The following is a 23512-nucleotide window of genomic DNA, read 5'->3' on the forward strand; positions in this document are numbered from 1 at the left end:
GTGACCGTCCCTAGTCGTCGCAAGGCCTAATGTTTCGCTTCGAAGCCGCGGCGGTCGACGCTTTGGAACATGATCAACGCTGTCGTAAATCGTCTACTTATGAAACTGTCTTATAGTGATTCCTATCCTGCCATAGTATAATAATTATAGGATTAACTCTGCCGACGCATTAATCGCAGAGCTAGTACGAGCAGATCGGATCAGCCGAAATATGCACCAGCGGCAGCTGGCTTGAGCAGAAACTAGCTTGTATCACGGCTATCGCTCTTACCAGCAATTTGCTGCTGGTCAGCGATCCTCACGAGGGCTTCATACCTGATATTCGGCTCAGTATTCCAGACGCCAACAAACTTTAGCACGCTTTATTTCGGACATCGGTGCTAACGATCCGCCGTGTGGTTCGCGAACGGTATGCGGGAGGAGGGGCCACAGCAGCGATGTTTACGGCGGTCAAGGATGTGCTGCCATCGTGCGGTGCTTGACCGTGCTGTTGACGCCTCGTCGGACGACACTCCGATACTCCTGAAACCACGTTATATAAATAAAATATTTGTAAATGCAGCTTCGTTCTGCCGATCCCTGCGTTGCTTCGGTTGTTGCACTTAATGGGCAATGGCCACCTAACCGATAAGGGCGGCGAGCTGTAACAGCCCGCACAGAGTTCGAGCAGCGCACGAGCAGACGACTTTCGCAGCTACCGGAAGTGTGTTCGTGACGTCATGGTTGCAGTGACCGCAGCGAATGGCAGCTTCTAGCAAGCCTTGCCAGTCAACCGACCCGTGACGTCACGGGATTAGGAAATAGTTCCATGCGACACCGCCAAGCGACATTTCCTCTGCCCGCGAATTTCAAAAAACGCTGTTTTTAAAAATTAATAATAAATCGCTGGCTTTGTTCCAAGGAGTTATACTTTGCGTTAATGCTCAAAAGGATGTGTTCTACACACTGAGCACGTTTATCAGTGGTTTCTTGGGGGCCGTTTCCGTGGACCTTTAAGGGAAAAAAACCGTAACTCCAAATGACTCCAGTATTCTTGCTTGTTTTGCTGCTTGGGTCATAATAACTTGTGGAGCAACGCGAATAGAATGCGGAAGGAACGATGGCAGAGGCGGACTAAGGAGAACGCTGACTTTCAATTAGATATTGGTAGCAAACGCTCTCTTCCCTCTCTTTGTCGTCGTCCCATCGATATTCTATTCGTGATTCTACATACAGCGCAGTATTTCCATTTTCGACGGATAATCAACTCTGGGATGAGAGATATGACGGAATATATGCCGTATTACCGGAATCTGGACTAGCTTCAGCGACATGAAAGACCTTCAGCACGCGTCAACATCGCGAAGGGCACTCATGGAGGGATCGGGAATAATTTCAGCTACATGGATGATCTTGCGTATATAATGTTTACGATCTCGAACGTTCAGGAATCATGAAATAACGCCAAAGTAATCTCAATGTATAAATAAGGAGATGTTAATGACTTGAAGAATTGCCAACGGATGGGGTTGCTGTTGGTTACGTAGACGTCATTTGCTAAGCTAAACTGTTATCGATTCAGGCTAACCCTAAACTTTAATGAACCTAAGCACGAGGATGATTATCTTGAAGTCTGCTCGACAATTCTGGAAGAAAGAAGTACTTTCTACATCATGTCCGGCTTAACCCCAGTAACTCTGGCCTTTGCAAAGCTGTGCAACTTCGGCAACTCTTTAGCATTACTCACTAAATAAATTACTGCCTGCAACTTTCCCCTTAGACATTCTCGTTTATCAAGATAAAGCAGTTTATTGCGAGATTAAATACAAAGAACTAGATGCCACCAGCAGCGCTACTGCAAAACGTTATGCCCTCCTTGGCAGATAAATACTCCGGGCGTCCATGTCTTAATCGATGTCTCCATTCCCGTGGAGTCTTCCTACTGTGGCCTTTATGAGCCCTCGAGAGTTGTCCATCGCCTGCAGCAGCACAGATATTCTACCTGGCAGCAGAGCTTCACAACATTAAATAAGCATATTCCTACATCTTGCGCCGAACCCCTTACAGTTGGGTTATTTCATTGACTCCAGCACAACGCAGCAATATCTACACAGGCTGTTAAATAAACTAATCCAAAATTATTTGTCTTATTAACATTGGTATTAACATCACCAGGAAATCGCCTCTGGCCACCCTATTACTTTATAGTGGAACCTGGCTCACTCTGAAATCCTGGCTAACGAACACGTAGATGAAGTAGCCCGCAAAGGTAATTGGAAATGGAATTTCAAGCGGCTTTGCATAACAAATTTTGAGCTCGCTCAACTGGTTAACAAATGGGTTTACGAAGCAAGAAAATTGGTCTGGACTTTGCCGTCATGTCGTATCAAATTTCTGCTGTCCATCGACGCACATCTCAGACCAAGACGGCCACATAACTTCAGCCCCATTTGGAAGCTATCATATACTTGGTCTAAACGCTGGGTTCACTGAAACCATGCAATTTCATGTCATTTCATCTATTTATTGATTATACCTATTTCTTTAGTACTGTCCACTGCCTCTTGGCAGTCAAACCAGGAGTAGATACAGTGTTCATGAAACACTTCCGAGTTGCATTTTCACAACAGCAAGGAAACAAGACAAGTAACCGACAGCTAGCCATGGGAGAACGGACACAATTATGAAAGAAAAAACTACAAAGTTCGAGAGGCATCTAGTCGGCGAAGCTATTCAAAGTATCGTTACAAAGAAATACTTGCTGCACCATAGGTAAGATGTCGCGGCCATTATCAACGGATGGCATATTACCAACTTCGTGGGGTCAGGCGTTCCACTCCTTTATAATTCTAGGAAAGCATGAAAAGTTTTAAGCGTTAGTTTTAACCTGTGGCATTAGAATTCTCACACTGTGTTTACTTCTCGTTTTCCCGTTTTCCTTTATTTGGGCAAGTGCATGTAGGTGTGAAAATTGTTTTTCTCATTGCCGTTGAGAATCTTGGAGATCACTTGTAGGCGGTGTAATTTACGGCGCTTCTCTTTTCCCAGTTTGTATTCGCAACGCTTCCCAAAAATGCTTCTACCATAATCGTTTTAGATTAACCTTCGGGCTTTCTTTTGCATCATTTCAATGTGATTTATGCCTTCTTTGGTGTCACGGCCCCACACAGTGTTTGTGTAGCCAGCTAGTCTCCTGATAGCTGATAGTTTTTTTTTTGTTTTTTTTTTTTGTACTAGTGCAGTGCTTCTTGTGGCATTTCAATAGTCACAGCTTTTTTTAATTCAATGACGCCGCTAAACAAAATCAACATGTGCGTTCCTACTTAACTTCACGTTAATTTTGAGTCAAATGTAACGCATGTATATTCAAACTTGTTAACCTGCGTGAAATCTGAATTATAAATCTTGTAAGCATACATTAAATGAATTTCTTTCTTGTGACCATGAGATTAGCACGGTTGGATATATTAAGGTCAATACGTAAGGATTAACGCCAGTTAATAATTCTACAAGGATAATCGCATAGAGCTGTCTGATCTCTCACTGGTTGATTTCGTTAAGTGTCCCAGTAAGTCACACTAACGAAATCTCGTTCTTATTGCTGCAGTGGTAAAGCGGTCATGAATGCTTCTTGACGAGGTATGATTACTTGGCGCGATTTGAAGCTCTAAAACCTTCATAGTTTTTTTTTAAGCATTTAATTATATGTGACTATTTTGTGAATATGCCATCCTCATCCGAAAGTTTCCAATTCCTAATGCGCCAGCTACCTCTGATAAGTTACTACAGTAGGAAGAAGCCACCCTTCCGAGAACATGAAATGCGTAGCAAATGAGGCAATTGACCTCACATCCGACATGCTGCCCTTTCGGATTTGGATGACTGACCTTAGCGGGTTCAAATCACCGGTACTCAAAAGCCAAAGACTTCATACTTGTAACAAATATATCCCTGGACCGGATGGTACATCAGTGTCACGTTACATATAACGTAATGGCGTTCGTTATTTTTAAACATTTATTTTCGCCTGACATCTATATGTAGCTTAATTCTGAGTGTATTAGTCTGAATTTATTTTTGTTTCTTTTTCACTGCACGTGCTCTCCTGACCTGTGTTATAGTGAGGTGTCTTTTTTATCGCTTTATTGTGAAGATTCATAGCGCACTATTGGACATTTTGCGCATGCGTGTTTTTTTTTGCAGCAGGTCTAACAACAATAATTTCACATATGCTTAATGGCGTTCACTGCGGCATAGACGCTGTGGCCAGGCCGTAGCACCGCTATTCCTCCAAACTTTTTAATGGACAACGGCAAGGAAGAAACATTAATGCAGAAACGGTAGTGTTAGAACCACAATCTCGATGCAGGGCTCGAGCTTTGTGTGTGAGCATGTTAGTGTTTAAGCAATATGTACTACCGAGAACTGGCTTTTGAGCCGGAGCATTACCTGGTCCGCAGATGCTTTCGCGTGGTCATCACTTTCTAAACATTTCCTCATCTCTCAGCAAAAATCAAACAGCAGTAAACCTATATTTAGAGTTCGATGCTCCGATACAGAGGTAGAAAGAGCTCCAAACTGGTTAGATGACCGGTAAACTTGCCTAATGACATGTTCATTGCTGCTGCCAACGTACGCATACGTAAGGAGTTTTTCAGGTGCGTCAATCTCTTGAGGTCCGTGTGGGTGAGACAGGCGGTATGCATGCATATCACTCGCAATTCTAAATACATTTGCAATGTCACCTAGTGTAAGCACACCAAGTGCACTTTTGAATCCTCAACCATCAAGGCATTGCAAAGCGTCCATTACCATTTTAAATACGTCCACCAAGTCACCCGGAATCTCGTGCGTCATTTTGGCTGTGGGATGTTATTTCTGCTGAAGGACCAATCCCAAACTAAAAATGCAACTACTGTTTATTCGATTAGCGGCGGCAGCGGACGAGCATACCAACGCTACTCTTGTCTCAGTAGTGATTAGAAAAAAGCCAAACTTCCAAGCTGGGCAGCCTGCCTTTTTAGCCACCGTCAGTGATGCATACCACGGGTGGCGCTGTGTTTTATCTGTAATGCAGTTTTGGGTGTGGCTGTGTTACGATGCACCGGATGATAACAAGACAGAGGCTGCGCAAAAATATGCGCAGAGTGCGTCGCGACATCACCTCCCTCCCCCTCCCGCGCCGTGGAGAGCCGTCAAAGCTTGAAAAAAAAAAAAACCTGTGCAGCATACCAGACGTCTGTGAGTGACAGAAGCAGGTTGCGATGCTGCTAGGCATCGATGAACGCTTGTGGTTGCACAGGTATTTCCTAGTTCGGCGGAATCGATGTAAAGCCAGCCGATCGATTCAGCGACGCGGGCGTCGTTGCCGTTACCGCGCAGGATGAAGGTTTTGTAGTCGCGACGTAGAACTGGATATCGTCCGCTTTGTGACTGGGAAGGCCTGCGAACGGTGTCGTCGCGGAGAAAAGTCTGCGTGCCCGTCGCCAGATCCTTGAAGACGAAAGGGGCAGTCTTTCAGTGGTGAGCTGCAGGTGACGAGCAGAGAGCAGCGATGCTGCGTCGCAGCCGGGCGACGAAATAGATGGGATTTGACGTCACGGTGGTGATTGGCGGTGCAGCTAAAAATTCGCCTGGGAAACGGAGTGGTTCCCCGTAGACGAGCTCTTTGGGTATAACCTGAATGTCCGGCTTGAAGATGGCGCGAAGACTTAGGGCGACGGCTAGGATGGCTTCGAGCCAGATGGAGTCCGGGTGGCACATGATGACTGCTTTGAAATTTCAGTGGAAACGCTCTATCATCCCGTTGGTGCAGGGGTAGTAGCTGGTCGTCCTCGAGCACTCCAACCCGATGGTCAGCCCGAGAAGCTTGCAAAGTTGCGATTCTATCTGTCATCCTTTGTCGGTGGTGACGTGGTGAAGGGGCTCGAAGCGGGTAATCCAGGCGGCGAAGAAGGTCGAGGCGACGTCTTCCGCGGTGATTCCCTCGATGGACCATGCCTCAGGCCATTGAGTATACCGCTCGATGCGGTGAGACAAAAGCTATTTGATCCAGCCTGGGAAAGGGGCCTTATGATACCAAGGTGGACGTTTTTAAAGCGACCAGAGGTTTAGGGAAAAGCTCCACGTGGTGAGGGGACATGCCTGGGGACTTTACCGCGCTGGCATCGAATGCACAAGCATGCCCAGGTGCGGCAATCCCACTGCATGAAGGGCCAGACATAGCTGTCGGCCACGAGGCGTGTAGAGGCGCGTATGCCGGGATGGCTGAGATTATGCAAGTGGTTGAAGAGCTCACGGCGATAGGAAAGGGGCAAGTAAAACTTGCTTCGTGTTGTTGACATGTCACAGTAGATGGTCGTTGTCGATCCAGGTATGGGGACTTGTTGCATCTGCAGTTAGGACACGCATTGAAAAAGTTCTTGCAGTTCGACGTACGTATAGTCTAAGCCTCGGCAAAGACGTCAGCTGTTATCTGCAAAGATCTGATAGCTACCACGCGTGGAAGCGCATCGGTGATCACGTTGTCCTTCCCGCTGACATTTTAGATGTCGGTGGTAAACTGGCAATGAACAAAAGCTGGTTCTGCTGGATCGGCGGGAGTTTGTCGCGACGTTGAAAGAGGGCATAGGTCAGAGGTTTATGGTCAGTGTAGATAGTGACGTGCTGTGCGTCGAGAATGTGGCGAAAGTGTTGAACTGCTTCGTATATCGCCAGGAGTTCTCTGCAGTAAGCTGGCGAACTCGACCGGGCGCGGGTCATGGTTTCGTTGATGGGACTGGCTGCAGAAGGGGTCGTTTTCCTAGCTGACAGTTTCTTGGAGAAGAACGCCAAGGAATGCCAGGTGTTGTCTACACGTTGCATAAAGGTGGCGCCGACGGCGAAGTTATAGACGTCCGTGAAGAGCCCCAAAGGAGCGTCCCAAGGGAGTATGGGAGAAAAGTGTGGTGGTGCAGTGGGCAGCTTAGCATTCTTCGTAAAGCTGCGTTAAAGCCAGTGTCCACGTGACGGATTCGTTTCCTCATAATCCAGCCAAGGCATTATAGAGGGGAGCCTGGTATTTGGCTGCGTATTGCAAAAAAAAAAAACACCTGTAAAAGTTCAGCATGCCGAAGAAACGGAGGTCTTTAACGATGGTGGGTTGGGGGTAATTTTGCAGGTCTGGGATGCATTGAGGCAAATGTCCAGTTTCCTGTGATGAAACTAATGCCGAGGATATTGACGACTGATGCGCCGAGCGTGCTCTTTAGGACATTCACGAGTAGGCCATGGTCATCGAGGATTGGAAAAGTAGAAGGTTCGTGTGGTCTTCGTTGGCGTTACAGTAAAAGACCAATATGTCGTCAAGATAGCTGAAGCAGAAGTCGAGGCCGTGAACGGCTTCGTCCATGAAGCGTTGAAAGGTTTGTCCAGCGTTCCTCAGGTCAAAGCTCTTGAAGGAAAACTCAAACAAGCCGAAAGGGGTAACGATTGCAGTTTTCGGAACGTCGTCGGGGTTGACGGGTATCTGCGTGTAGGCCTTAGACAAGTCGAGCACGGAGAAAACGTGGCAGCCATAAATGCGATCTGCAAAGTCCTGCATGTGGTGAACGGGGTAGCTGTCCGGAATGGTGCTGGCTCTGTGGGGCACGGTAGTTATGACAGGGTCGCCAGCCGTCGGTCTTCTTCTGGATAAGGTGAAGTGGCAAGGTACGTGGGCTGTCGGAGCAGCGGACGATTCCCTGACGGAGCATGGCTTCGAACTCTGCTTTGGCTATACGTATGGGGTCCGGTGCAAGGCAACGGGCGTGGCAGAAAACTGGGGGACCTGAGGTGGTCCGAATGTAGCGGACAGTGGTGTACTGCACATCACGCAGCAACCCGCTAGAACGCGTCAAACTGGGGAATTCGACGAGGATGGCGTGGTACGGTGAACGATTTTCAACACAGAGTATTTAATGCTTAGCTGGTGGGTATACTCTCTTGCGGTCCTTGCGAAGAAAGTCCCGTTGTCACGTCTATAATGCAGTCGTGGCGGACGTCCAGAAGGAGATTGTAGTGCGCCAAAAAGTCTACTCCGATGATTGGCTCGATGACGTCGGTGATGACAAAATTCTAATGAAGGGCACGGCGTAGGTTATTAAGCTCGACGTGCAGGTGGAGCGAGCCGTATGTCTTCATTGTAAACCGGTTTGCCGCTCTCGAAAGACTAGGAGGACGGGTACTTTGAAGGTGGGCTCGTAGGTAAAAGCAGGTTTTGGAACCGCTATCAACAAGGAACCATTGTTTTGTAATTTGGTCGATGACGATGATGCGACGGCATCCAGGTTGACAGCTCGCAGCCGGGTCTACGAGCTGCCTTTGATGCTTCCCTTATGTCCAGTGGAGCACGGTGGTCGACATCGTCGCGCTCTGTCCCCGAAACGTCGATAATAGTCGCACCGGCCGTCGTCATCATTCTGCTACGACGGGTGTGCTACAGCCACAGCTTTGCGAGTGGCGCATTGACAAATGTTGATCCAGGAGTCGTTGAAGTGGACTAAGCTGTCGATTGATGTCTTCGATACGGCGCGCAAGCGCTGTGGGCGACAACAGCGGCAAATGGACGTCGATAACGTGATCAGCGATCCCGGCAAGTTGGTCGAGAGGTAGCGGCAACTGAGCCTTCATAATTGTCTGAACGTGCGGTGGGAGTCTTTGAAGCCAAAGTGCTCGCAGTAAGGAATCCTGGACTTCCATGTTGCTCACAAGAGCACGCATGTGGCGCAGGAGCTGCGAAGGTCGCGCTCGGCAGGTTCTGCGGACTGTAGTTGTCGCACCTTCTCGACTTCCGAGAGCGACAGGCGACGGATGAGTTCGGTCGTGAGGTGTTAGTAAAAGTTGACCATCGGTCGGCTGGCAAGGATATCCCAGACCTCGTTGGCGCAGCGGGCATCGAGGTGGGCGATGACACAATCGTAGCGGGTCCGATCTTGTGTGATGTGTGCGAGGGAGAACTGGGCCTCTACTTGGGGGAACCATACCTCGGGCGAGTCGGATCAAAACGACGAAAGTTTGACAGCGACACGCCAGACGTCGTGCGGGGCAGTGCGGGAAGCCATCTTCAGAGGTTCTGACGTCCTCGGCGGAGCCGGTAGGTTGTTGTTGCACGGAACCGTTGAGTTGGCCGTGTCGTTCCTGAAGCTGTTGCTCTTACCCGCCCATGGCAGTGCGTTATTGTCCGTTGTCCGGGTCACTATATGTGGGATGTCGTTTCTGTTGAACGACGAATCCCAGCATAAAAACGTAGCTGCTTATTCGATTAGCGGCGCCAGCAGAAGTGCCTTCCAACGCTACGCTCGTCTCAGTAGCGGAAGGAAAAGGCCAAACTTCCTAGCCGGGCAGCCTACCTTTGTAGCCACCGTCGAGGAGGCATTGCTTAGGTGACGCAGTGGTGGCCCTTTGTTTTATCGGTAACGCACTCCAGCGTGTGGCTGTGTTACGCTGCGGTGGATGATAATAAGACGGAGGCTGCGCGTAAATATGCACAGAGTGTGTCGCGACACCATTAACAACACCATGGGCTCTTTGCTGGTCACTATTTCCATCATGCTTTCAAGCGCTTCTATATGTTGTCATCACGGCTATGATCGTTTCCAGTAATCCACTAATATGACGAGTATAACTCATTCTCAGATTTGTGATATGGTTTATAGAAAAATGTACTGTAACATTCATGCTATGAAACCACAATTCCCTCTCGCACCAATAACGCCTACAATAATTATTCACAAAAAACCTGCAGCATTTTAAGCAAATGTTTATTTTACCAATATTTACCTCTCCATCAATACGTATTTTCGCTTTTCTTTGCTCATTTCAGTTGCGGTACGCGTGTATGATATATCTAAAAAAATGTAAATTGTCTGAAAATTGCTTTTTGTATAAAAAGTTTTGCTGACAAGCTCCGCGTTTAAGTGCATGACGCGGTAGTGCTTTCTCATTCGAGGACACGTACAAAGCATCGAAGTGCGCTGGAAGGTTAATATTCAGTGCACCTTCCCACCTCAAATAAGCAACCCGAGTCGGCGGCTCCTCCCTTCATTTTATCTCTTGGCCTCGTTAAGTCGCACAAACACACGGACAATCAGTGTCCCGCCATGTAAGCTTCCCGCTGCCACCTATCACTCTATGCACGTAATTTTTGCTCACAACGCCGATCACAATGCTGACGCCAGATTGTCTGGGTAACGAGGACTCTAATGCTATCGCTTTAATATTGTTTTCTCAGTTACTGCGAAAGCATTATAGACATGGACCATACCTGTCATCAGAGCGTGTCCGTAAGAAGTGACACTTGAGGAAAAAATCGGGTCGCTGCCGGAAACAATACGATTATCCGAACAACTCAGCTCCATTGGCATGAGCACTAGAGCTCAATGCTATCGCCGTAAGCGATCACGCCTCCAGTAAAACAACAACAACACACTCTCGCGCTGCACAGTGAACAAGGTCGTATTTATGAAGTTCCACCTGCGCCGCCCCATCATTTAACTTACGAAAATAAGCCATACACATCTTTCTCAGGTCAACTAGCGTAGTGTCGGGTGAATCCACCAGGTGGCGTGGCAGAATTAGCAATAATTTCGCATTACTGTATTAAAACAGACTTAAGTGCACCGCTGGACTCTCCTTTTTTTCATTTGGTGCTTATACCTAGTGGCACGGGCAGAGGCACATTATTTTATGTTTTTTGGGGGGATAGCCTTACCATAATATGTCTCCGGCTCTATAGGATTCAGGAAACTATCCGACAACCGCATCCTTGCTGTGACGATGAGCATGAAATTATATTTACTGGAAGAATAGGGAAATCGGCCAGCAGTGATAGGTCAGCTTTAAAAAGCCGCAGCGTGATTTTTTGTGCTTTGACCTCGTCCTCTTCCACATCACGCGCAGCGCGGCGTAAGCGGCGTCCCAATCTGATAGATAGATGGATTTATTGAAAGGAAAAGGCAGATAGGTTGGCCGCAGTAATTCAAATCTGGCCTGCTACTCTGCACTGGGGAAGGGGAAGGAGAGAAGAAAGAAGGTCATGATGGGTGACGATGTGGGAGAAGGCATATGAAATATATATACAGACAGAGCAGCTTGCTTTACAAGCCCGAATCAATCCGCTGGCGCTCAAATAACAGCAAAGAGCACGCATTGCCTCGACGCCCTTCCCCTTGTCCTGCCAAGCGCCCAGCAGCAGTTCCTCCGACAGAGGCCTCTTGTCTAAACGCTTCAAGGAAGCAGCTAGCACATTTCTTTCGTTCGAATACTCTGGGCACACATATACTACATTTTTTTTAAGTCGATATTTATTGCCTCAGGGCATCAGTAGGTTATGAGATGAAGGATGAATAAATGATTGAATAAATGGAAAAAGGTTGGCTGATTTTATGAAGTCCAGAAGTGAGCGATGATGAGGTCCCTGCGTCCAAGTGACGTATGAGGCAGGATTGGTTGCTGAAAGGCCAGCTATTCTCAGGTGCCGGATTCGTGTTGGCTTGAGTGCTGGGCAGTCCCACAGCAAGTGGTGGATGTCGGCCTCGACATCTTCGTTGTTACAGATCGGGCATCCTGGGCGAGGATATAAGTGTTGGAAGTATGACCACGTCCTAGTTACTGCTGGTGTAAGGGCAACACCGACCCGGATCCTCCTAAGCGCAACCTCCTCTGCACGGGTGAGACCGCGGGGAAGGGATATCGCACACGGAGGGATAAGTGCACGTGTGCGGCGCCGGAGGTGCTCCTTTCTTGACAAAAGGAGGGCAGCGTCGTCGACTTCGAGAAGCCGTGGGATTGATGCGTCTTGGTTCACGAGGCGGGTTGCAAAATCAGCTTGACTTTGGGAAGGCAGCAGATCCCGTGGGACCCACTCAATGCGTATTGACTGTGGGATGCGCGCCGCAAGCTGGTGGATGTCCTGGCGAATTTTAGGGCAGTTTCTGACACGTCGGAGCAGACGTACTACTTGAAGTGCGTCAGTGCGGATGACAATGTGGGCTGTAGGGAGCATAGTTATAGAAGTCACGGAGCAGAGTGACTCTTGAACTGCCACAAGCTCAACGCAAAAAGATGTAAGTAGTTCCGAAAGCTGAAACGTAGTTGTCTGATTCAGGCTAGGTCTCCGTGGACAGTGGATTGCCGTTTTGGCTTCACAGCCTTGCAGGCTTCCATCTACGTACACTACTATGGAATCTTGAGGCAGGTTAGTATCTTGCTCTTCAAATCTTTGGCGTAGCAACGATGCAGAGTTGGCAGACGTCGGTCTGCGGATGTCAGTTGGCTTGTTGTCTCCTAACTGTATAAATTTCCAGGGAGGGAGAACTGGCGCAGGTGGCTGAAGAATAATGTGTGACGTTGCATACGCCCTTAGTGCTTGCGTGGAATGTGACAAAGTGGTCTTGAGTCTGCGAGCATCTCGGCGCTGCTGCACCAGTTCATCGATGGTGTTGAGCTGCGCATTCTCCTGTAACGCTACGACCGGTGTGATTCGTGGAAGGCATGTTATGGTTCTCATAGCTTCTCGATTTACGGCTTCAAGGCGATCCCATTGTGCCCTTGTAAGATGCTGCAACTGGGCCTGATAAACAATACGGGGCTGCATAACCGCCCTCACTAACTGGCGTGCAACAGACGAGCCAGTGCCACCCGTTTTAGGTGCAAGTCTTCTTATTAAACTTATAGTTTGAAGTGCTTGCTTTTTTGCCTGAGAGAGCCAAGCAGTGGCTGATCCTGATTGGTGAATTGTTAAGCCCAGAATTGTCAGGCTCGAACTTTCTTGTATTGGGGTGCCTGATAGAGAGAGACGAATTGGATTTGAGGCAAGTTTACGCCGTCCCCAGCGGTTGGCGACTGACGTGTATGAAGTTTTACACACAGAAAGTTGAAGGCCAATGGAGGATGCGTAATCAGAGGTTACGTCTAATGCTGACTGAAGGGCGGCCTCTTGAGTGAGAAGATCATGGTGAGTGCTCCATACCGTGATATCATCTGCGTACTGCAAAAACTTGATTTCAGGGATATCATGTAAGCGCCACGCCAATGGGATGAAAGTAATATTGAATAACGTCGGAGACAATACTGATCCCTGGGGCACGCCACGTAGTGAAACGAATGAACCAACAGTGTCACCGCTGAAGCGTATTGCAAATTTTCGTCCGTCCAAAAATGATGCGACAAAAGTGCGTACTCTCGGAGGGAGATGGAGCATGTCAATGGCATTCAGGATTGCAGCATGACTGACTTTGTCATATGCCTTTTCAACATCCATTGCTAATATGGTACGTACATCGCGGCTGCGGGTAGATGACAGAACTGCTGAGGCCAAGACAGCCAACCCGTCCTCTGTACCTATGTATGGACGAAATCCAATTTGAGCAGGGTGATAAAAACCGTGCTGTTCAAGCCACCAAGAAAGTCGTGTGGCTAGCATTTTCTCTGCGAGCTTGCAAAGCGTTGATGTTAAGGAGATTGGTCGCAAGTTGGCGAGGTCCGTTGGACGCTTCCCAGGTTTGGGAATAGGGATCACGACAGCGGTTTTCCAGCTCTCGGGTACGACACCATCAAGCCACACTTTGTTTATGGTGTCTAGTAGTTGAGGAAGTGCAGCAGTACTGAAGTTCTTGTAAACCTCATACTGAATTTTGTCTAGGCCGGGCGCTGTTTTCCGTTTCGCATCGTCAATTGCAGCCAGCAGCTCGCACATCGAAAAGGGGCTCGCAATTCCATCTGCGTCGGCAGCAGATGGTACTTTCCATGCGTCTGCAGGGATACCTGCCAAATTAATGTTTACAGCTGAAGGAGGCATTATATCGTATTTTGGGAAAAATTTTCGAGCAGCTTCTTTGGCGAAATCACCCGGCGACAGATTAGCCGCAAAGCATGCTGTTGCTGCTGCGTCAGTAGAACGAAGACCATGTTCCATTGCACGAAACGTTCGCCATAGTGAGGCATTCGATGATTTATCAGAAAATTGTTCACACCATGCATGCCACTGGCGTCGCGATAGATCGCGTTCATATCTCCGAGCCTTCGCGGTAAGATAATTCAGTCGTGTACGTGCCTGCCCCGAAGTAGGGTCTCGCGTAGCAGCCAGCTCAGCTTGACGGCGGGCTGCCCACAAGTTAAGCAGGCCGAGATTTGGTGCCGGTCGACCTACATCAATCCAGGTAGTAGTCGTAGCGCTGTTTAGTGCTCTCTGTATACGGTCAACAAGGAGTGACGGCGAATCTGAAGACATACTGTCGAGACAGGAGCGAAAGCTGTCCCAGTTTATCACAGAACATTTGCGGCGTAAAGGGCGGAGGCGGGAGGGATGGAGACCCATGAGGATAGGGTGGTGATCACTTCCCCAGCAGTCCGGCTCCATGTGCCATGAGGGAGTTCCTGCGCCCAACCACCACGTCAAGTCTGGAGCATAGGCAGCACTAAGTATGTGACGCACAGGCCGTGTTGCTGTCCCAGGGTGATTAAGCAGAACAAACAGGGCATCAGTGAAGGCGTCCCGCCCACGCCTACCACGAGGGCTTGCAGTCGGATACCCCCAATCTGGGTGAGGGGCGTTAAAGTCGCCTCCGACTAAAATTGGACACCCGGGGTATTGCCGACGAACACTTAATAACCAGTCAAGATTAATACGGGAAGAGGCGCCTCCAGCTGGTCGAACGTAATAAGAAACAAGAACAACGGTTCCTTTCAGAAATTTCGCAGCAACTGCTACTACCTCTTGGTATGATGTGCACCAGTTTTCGAGAGAAAGGCGTACATGAAGAATACTCGTTTCAACATATATCGCCGCCTTTCCCGGGGGAGAAGCAGTCTGCACGCGACGGTCGGTCATTGAAGGAGACACGTAGCCGCTGAAGCCAGGAATAGATGGCAAGGCGTTCGTTTCCTGAAGTAACATAGCCCACACCCGAAGCTTGTTAAATCGCAGTCGGGTCCTGAGCTCGGCAACCTTCGTGGAAATGCCTCTACAGTTCCACTGTAGTACACCAGGACGACCGGATTTCGCCATTTTTGTGTGCTAGTCCAAGCGCTGTAGTATCACAGATGTCAGGTTGGATAACTGGTTGACCATATAGCGGAGCAGCGATATTGCAGAGTTATCATTAGGCATTGTGGTACACTGGGAAGAGGCAGAAAATGGCCCTGTTGCGCGGAATGAAGGCGGTTGTGTGGGGCAATTACTAGATTTCTCGGTTACTTCTGCAACTCGCCGACGTCGAGCAAGCATTTCGCTGTGTTGTCGGAGCTTAGAGACCTCTGCTAAGAGACGATTGATTTGCTCATCCACTACAGCCATATCGTCGTCTGGTAGATCAGTACACTGCTGTATTGGCTGTTGTCGACGGCGTTTCTTGAGCACCGTATCATTAGACTTTGTCTTAGCTGGAGGTGCATTCGAAGCGGGCTCAGGAAGCTCTGGCCACTCGTCATCATTCCACTGAAGAGCTGCAAAGCGATTGGATGTCTGCACCGGTGTCATGTCCTCTATTGGCCAACGCTTAGTGTTCCAAAGACGAGCCTTCTGCGTTGCCTTTTGCTTTGTCGGACAACTTGGAGATGTTATCTCGTGGTCGTCCGATTTGCAGAGGCCGCATCGGTACGTAACTTTTCCTTCAGACGCACCTTTATCGGCAGTAGCAAAGGGGCAAGATTTGCGCATGTGCCCTGCCCGAAAACAGTTATAACAGTAAACCACACTCGGTTTATACGGCCGTGGCCTTAATATGCAGCCGTAGTAGTACAGACAAGCAGGGAGTGTCGGAGGGCCTTGCAAGGTGATCATGCAGGAACGCCCCTTTCCTATGTGTCGGGCCTGTATGCCTCGGTGCGTTGGGCAGTACAGCTCACGTTGAAGGGTGGTTTGATCTTCGTTTATGTCGACGTTGTAAACAACGCAACGCTGCAAGTCGGAGCCTTCAACTAGATACACTTGCACAGGCACTGAGATCTCACTTGTGACTGAAATATAACTAAGCGTTTGGACACGTTCCACCGCAGTAAGTGTCGGGAGCCACACAGCTATAGTGTTTGACTTCTTCCTTGCCGTGAAGCCCCGAAAACCTCTGGTTCCGAGACACGCGTCCAAGTTGGCCTGGATGATCCTGTTTGGTATATCGGTGAGGCTTTTGTTGGCTAGAGATTTAATCGCCAATTTATAAGATGACGATCCCGGTGTAGGTGCAACCTTGTTTTCGATAGTTAAACAGGAGCGCTTTCCTTGATAGCCACCACTTGCCGAGGACGAATTCGGTTGATTATCTTCCGAAGGACGCTTGTGAGGCGCACGGGTGCTCGTTGATACGGATGGTGAAGCCGATAGGTCCATTGAAGAGCTTGTCTCCTCAGGACGCACTGTTGGATGTGCATCTCGTCGTGTTAGCTGAGTGGCCATAGCCGTGCTCCGCCCAGAGAACAGTTCACTTACGGACTGTTGTTCATTTTGAGAAGGCTGAATAGGCGCTGGTGCTGAAGAACCGGGAGCACAAAGCTGGACCTGAGGCCGATGGTCAGGTTGAGGTGTCGACGGCAGGGCAGGAGTTGCAGCGAGCAACTCCGGCGAAGCTGCCTCTGCCAGCGTGGCAGCGGCAGCACTAGGCCTAGCCACCGTGCCGACCTGAGCTGCAATCATGCATGAGTAGCATGCGCCGGAGGTCTCGCAACCTGACGCGGAGAGGACGTCTGGAGCTTCCTCGGAAATAGAAGATCCACTTCTCTGGAGACAGGACAGGTGCTTACAGGAACGGCAAGAATTTTCAGAGGAGCGATGAAGCCACCTTAGCAGGAAGATACTTCTTCTACATACATGGTCCACAGTCTCTGGGATGCCACAAGTTGAACATTCCGGTGAGTCCATCTGTCCAATTAAATGTAAGTACTTGCGCGTGAAAGCCACGTTTAAACGACGTCTATGTATCAAGCATGCCTGATGACGCGGAATATCACGCGGAACATTAAATTTAAATGTTCGATCGAGCCTTCTTAGACGGATGTGTCGGGCGTCTGGTTGAGCCCAGTAAGTTGCTGTAGCAATATTCAAACAACTCTTTAGAAGACACGTCGTATCCGCTCTTGAAAAAGGCACAGCTGTTTGGAAGCCATTGATGAGTGCGCTTTTCGCTTCAACATTGGCCTGCTCATTCCCATGGAGGCCGCAGTGGGCAGGGATCTATTGAAACATTATCATGTGGTCTTGCATCTGGGCAGATGTGATGAGCTCCATAATGTTGAGTGCCAGGGACTGATAGGCAGCGTGGCGTAAGAAGTTTTCCAAAATTTGTAATGCAGTCTTCGAGTCCGTGAATATACACCATTTTTGAGGTGGTTCCCCACATATATAGCGAATAGATTCCGGAATGGCTACAATTTCGGCAGCGGTTGATGTAGAGGTATGTCCCAAAAGGAAATGCAGAGTCGTTTTCTGAGCTGGTATGACCCCAGCTGCAGCGGATGCCTGTGCTGAAACAGATCCATCGGTGTATACGTGAATATAATTGGGATATTCTGACCAGATGTGTGCCAGAGTAAGTTGTTTGAGTCCACTAATTGGTACCATTAGTAGTCCGGGAACACGAAGGTGCACCAAAGGTTTATCCATCATTCATGGTGGTTGGGTGGGACGATATGGGAGGGCATATCCTGTCGGTACTTGCGACTGATGGCAGCGGCGTGCACTTGTAAAACTGCAGTCCGGCCTCTCATCCAGAATCTTGCTGAGTGGGGGAAAACGGTGTCTTGTAAGTGCTCGTAAATATACACGAAGTGGTTCGTGTGACAAGTATATGGACATTGGGCGAGCGTGTGCCTCTTCAATTGTGCCTTTGTTAGAGGTGCATCTGGGCAGTCCAAGGCATATTTTCAGTGCCTGCGCTTGCACGCTCTCTAAAGTCCGCAAGAAGGAAATGCTCATACTAGAGAGTACTGGGAGACTGCACCGGATGTAGCCAACAAACAGAGCCTCGTAAAGCCATATTAAGGAGCGGTCAGTTGGACCCCATTTGATGCCAGCTATGTAACGAAGTACATGGCAAAAATTAATTAGCCTTTTCTTCACCATAGCAATATGTTTCGACCAAGATAGTCGGTGGTCAATAATTACTCCCAAGAATCTGTGCCTGGAGACGTATGGTATTACGACTCCATGAAGGGTAATCTGGCTTCTACATTCCCAATCAGGCTTCTACAGTAAGCTTCCATTCTGCGTTTGCGCTTGTTCGAGTCTTCCTATCAGTCCGACTTGCAGTTTTCACGCTACACTTCCTCAAGTTATTTCATGATTTGCACATAAACCTGATTACTTGACTGAAACGAACGCTAGGTGTTCGCAAAAGATTCCTAGCGGAGGCAATACCTTAACTCATCGTCATCCAGGACCGAAAGCAAGGCCAAATCAGTGTGGGAATATTTAAACACCATGCACAACTTATTATCAGCTCACTGCTTATATACAGAACAAAGGGACTGCATGGAAGTTTCAATTCAAATGAAGAAAGAAATCGCATGCTTGGAACACTCCAACCGCATTATATGGCACCTTTATACATGTAGGACACGAAGCACACTTCTTTCATCATAAAAAGTTTCTATGAAAAATGAGTCGCTGTACTTTGACTGTACTGTAAAGGCCGGGGCCCTTGATTTTTTTTCTTTTTCGCTGATTGGCTTTATTTATAGCGTTCAATGCCCCAAACTACTTCTGGCTATGGGAAACACATTATTTGAGTGGTCCGGAAATTTCCACCAACTGGGCTGCTTTCACGCGCACAAAACAAACACGTGTCGCTTTTCGCGTACAGCGATAAGCGGCCGCTAGGGGAAGGGATGGAGCCGAAATCTTTAAGACAAGCAATCGAGTGCCTTTATTACTGAGCCACCGCGGCGGGGCTCTTTGGGGTGCTAACGCTACTTTGAAAGGGCAACATTTTTGAAAAACAATTTTGGTAAGATATGTCAACAAATAAAGCAAAGGCTGAGCATGTAGGTATAGCTGAACAACGGTGGATGTAATAGAACTATTTCGCGCTTTTTTTATTTTTTATTTTATTCTATTGGTACCCTCAAGGTAAAACATTACAGAGGGGAGTGGGGATTACAACAAAACATTTGACTCATATAAAAACGTACAGCATGTAATGAAATAGTGAGAAAAACAAACAAACAAATAAGCAGATCATGGTCATACATAAACATCAGTACATTATAGGATATACGTATAGCACTTTTGTGCGAGGCATCATGCGCAACATTGGACAAAAATAACTGGAACAATGGTAACCGCTCAATTGTAGCCACTGACGAAGGAAGGTGGTTCCAGTCCACAGATGTGCGAGGTATAAACGAGTCAGAAAATGCTTTGGTGTTACATGAAATTAGGCGGACTTTGTGTGCATGATCAAGGCGTGAAGATATGTATGTGGGTGGAGCGAGCAATTAATCATGTAGTATTTCGCGATAAAATATTTTGTGAAAGAGGTACAGTCGCGCAAGTCTGCGGCGCGTTGCTAGAAGTGGTAAGCAGAGGTTTGATTTCTGTGTGCATGATCAAGGCGTGAAGATATGTATGTGGGTGGAGCGAGCAATTCATCATGTAGTATTTCGCGATAAAATATTTTGTGAAAGAGGTACAGTCGCGCAAGTCTGCGGCGCGTTGCTAGAAGTGGTAAGCAGAGGTTTGATTTCATGGCGGTCACGCTGGCGGTGCGATGAAAGTTCGATAAAATGAAACGTGCTCATTTGTTTTGAACTGATTCTATCTGATTTGTAAGAACTTCAAAGCCTGGGTCCCATATAGCCGATGCATATTTTACTTGCGAACGAATTATGGTTTTGTAAAGCACTAGCTTCGTGTTAGTAGGGGCTGAATGGAAGTTACGCTTGAGATACCCGAGCATGCAATTAGCTTTGTTGACGATGTATTCTACGTGCGTTCTCCAAGAATGCTGGAAGTGATGTGAATGCCGAGGTACTTGTATGACAGGACAGATTCTAATTGGTTACCGCCTAGATGGTAAGGAGATAAGTTAGTGGGTGAACGGGACACGCGCATGAATTTACATTTTTTTACGTTTAATGTCATATGCCATTTACTGCACCATAGGTTAATATTGTCAATGTCAGCCTGTAAAGCGCGTGTGTCAGTATCAGATGTTATCTATTTGCAAGGCCTGTTTGTCAAAGATTTCAAGTTAGCTTTGAAAAAAAGAACCCGAGAGAGGTCAATTGGATACCTGCGGAGGAAATTCGACGGTATTTTGATTTTACTGGCCAGTTTATTCCAACTGTAATTCTGTTCAAATTTAGTTTGGACTGTATTTCTATTGCATTTTAGTTCTGGGCCGGCTTGCACGATAAAGTCCGAGCTAAGTCCAGACTTAAATGGTGTCTTTAGAAAGACCAAGCTTATTTAAGACGGCTCGTGTTCCGAACGTCGAACGCTTCGGGTTCATGTTCACCAGAGTGGCTTCCCAGAACGGCCTCAGCAACCACGTGGGGCATTTTTCCTCGTAACACAATCTTAAGCCGCAAAAAGCAATGGCACGAATTTTACACAACGGCAAAATTGACGGAATGTGTACATCTTACAGCAGGGACAGTGCCAGCGCATCCCTGTATTTCCCTAATTTCTCTACTTAGACACCTGGCGTCCTTGTGTCTTAACCAAGACAGCACTAGAGTCGTAATCATACAAGCGACTTATCCAAGTCAGGACTGAAGCCCAGTCTTGACTCCAGTCTTAAGCGGCCATGCTAGTGGCCTATCCTTTAGACTCCAGTTAAGTCTGGACTTAGCTAAGACAGTCTTAAGATTGTTTTGTGCAAGCGGGCCCTGGTTCTGTTGAAATTCAAGTAGAAATGGGTAGAACATGTATGTGGAGAGAGGATAACCGATGGTCCCTAAGAGCAACCAATTAGATTTGAAGGAAACAAAGCGTAGCAGGGAGAGGCAGAAAATCAGGTGGTTGGATGAGGTTAAGAAGTTCGCAGGGGTCACGTGGATGTAGCTAGCACAGAAGCCAGTTAATAGGAGGAATACGGGAGAGGTCTTCGCCCTGCAGTGGGTATAGTGTGGCTGGCGGTGACGATGATGATGACGATGATGATCAGAACTAAGAACCTCGACAGTGGCGATACCAGCACGCGCAATCGCTGGTCGGAGAGCTACAGAAATGCACATTGCTCTCAAATGCGCTAAATTTAAAGGCGACTATATAAATATCGAGATACATCCTCCATAAGTACTCAGAACGATCTGAAGCAAAGCAGAAGCAGTCGGGTGTGATTCCATTTACTCCAGATGAATCTCGATCGTCGCATCTTGCGCTTGAAAAAAATGAAAGCCGGGTTTCCCAGGCAGGAACAAGCAAAAAGAACAAAGCTTCTCGGCAATAATAATGCTTACAGGAACAGATCTTCTCTTCTTATTTGCATATTTTTGCAATTTATATAATTTATGTAGCACTTGTTTCTTCAGGTACTTAGTAACTAATCATTAGGCAGCAAGGTTATCATGAATTTGATATCGCCGGCGGCACTGGATATTTACACACGCCTTCGAAACGCTCTGTTGAAAACATAGAAATAATGACGCTCGCTCGAGCTCTCCCTGAGAAACAGAAACAGGAATGAACTGTATTTTGGGAAATGTTGCAATGTTTTGGGGGCCTTAAGCAGCCCTGCTCATTCCGTTTTGTGTCATAAATGCGACGTTATGAACCCAGACTCGATCTCAGAGGCCAGAGGACGGCAACCAGTAACGTAGCCACATATTCCTACGCTACTCGAAGCCCACAAAAGAAGCGCACCAGTAGATTCTAACAGAATCGTTTCCAGTTATCCTCAGATATCGAAAAATTCAAGAAATATTGGCATCTAGCTGCTCCAAAGATGCGCAGTCAGCGGCTAAGCGCCTTAAACTCGCGTCACGAAAGCGTTAAATATTCTTCCTCGTCGCCGTCGTTCTGCTCAGCCTATTTCTATTTTTTGCATAGACAAGAGGATCATATGACATAAAGCATGTGCATACCTGCTGTATTCCCCGAAGATATCTAGCTGCCGCTTATTAGTAACATAAAGCGACGCCTTTCGGAGCAGCAATTGTTAACGAACACCAGCGTATGGCGCTACGGAATACACCACAATCGATGCCACCAATGAATTTGAGACTGCAAGCCGTACCATTGACTTACATGGATGCTTCACTCAGTACATTGCTTAATTGAAGCCAATGGCTGGTGCAACTCGCGGGACCGTAAAGTTCTTTTCGCGCACCTGCATGGGAATGCTCTAAATACGTAAATAAGGTCGCAAAGAATATAATGCCATATTTGACATCGATAGTGAAAGAACTATATTAGCGCTTCGAAGAAGCCCACCTGGACAACAAGCACCCCACCCGATTTTAAGGATGTCTTCAGTGTTCCTCAAGTGCCCCTCTGGCTTTGCTACAGGCATTGAAAAGTGAACCACGAAAACATTTGCAGGTGGTCCAAGGCTGCCCTTCCAGATCACTGGCATAGCAACATTTATATAGATGTCATCGAGTCCGGGGAAGTGAAATGTGCGCTTTGGGTTTCTCGCCGCCACACACTTCAAGCTACCTCAAATGCGTCGCTGACGAGGAATAAGACCCCCTTCATATCCAACCAACCAGCCTACTTCTCTGTCTTCCGCTTTTGAAACGAGCTTTGGACGTCAGGAGTACATCTGAAGACGCTCCCAAACCTGCACAAAGGTCGGACTGAGCTCCACCACAGCAAGGAGTAGCAGCTCTTTCGGGAAATGGTCAGACTAGTCAAGAGGACGATGTCGGCCGTAGTACACAAAATCCCCGCATTCTCCATTGCCAGCACCTTCACAGTTTTCCCAACTTGTCTGTCGAAATCGTGGGTCACGTCCGCAAGGTCTTTGAATCACCGATGCACAGGTGATCATTATTGGCCGTTCACCTTTCCCACCGAGTACATCCGTCAGGCACATGTGGCATAACGTAACCCTCGTAACAGCCAACGAGGGCCACCTGTTTCTGCCAGTGCCTGCCCTACCTTTTAATTGTAAAATGAACAGATGGAACACGGGCCGCAGAACCAGAAGAAGGCAGGCACAAAACGATTAATCAACTGGGGCCACAACAAGGTTTAAGACCTGGGCCGGCTTGCACGATAAAGTCCGAGCTAAGTCGAGACTTAAATGGTGTCTTTAGAAAGACCAAGCTTATTTAAGACGGCTCGCGTTCCGAACGTCGAACGCTTCAGGTTCATGTTCACCAGAGTGGCTTCCCAGAACGGCCTCAGCAACCACGTGGGGCATTTTTCCTCGTAACACAATCTTAAGCCGCAAAAAGCAATGGCACGAATTTTACACAACGGCAAAATTGACGGAATGTGTACATCTTACAGCAGGGACAGTGCCAGCGCATCCCTGTATTTCCCTAATTTCTCTACTTAGACACCTGGCGTCCTTGTGTCTTAACCAAGACAGCACTAGAGTCGTAATCATACAAGCGACTTATCCAAGTCAGGACT

The 23512-nt window shown here is 47.9% G+C and overlaps 1 protein-coding gene and 1 pseudogene across 1 annotated transcript in view; both read right to left on the reverse strand.

Annotated features, from left to right (window-relative positions):
- The window catches only part of LOC146209684 (sodium-coupled monocarboxylate transporter 2-like), a 110237-nt gene that overhangs the window by 77170 nt on the left and 9555 nt on the right, over nt 1-23512 (reverse strand). The gene's annotated exons all lie outside the window — the stretch shown is intronic.
- Nucleotides 8307-9237, reverse strand: LOC146209686 (uncharacterized; annotated as a pseudogene).

Source organism: Amblyomma maculatum, chromosome 1, assembly GCF_055883805.1.
Source record: "Amblyomma maculatum isolate TAMU_Amacu chromosome 1, ASM5588380v1, whole genome shotgun sequence".
Taxonomy (NCBI): domain Eukaryota; kingdom Metazoa; phylum Arthropoda; class Arachnida; order Ixodida; family Ixodidae; genus Amblyomma; species Amblyomma maculatum.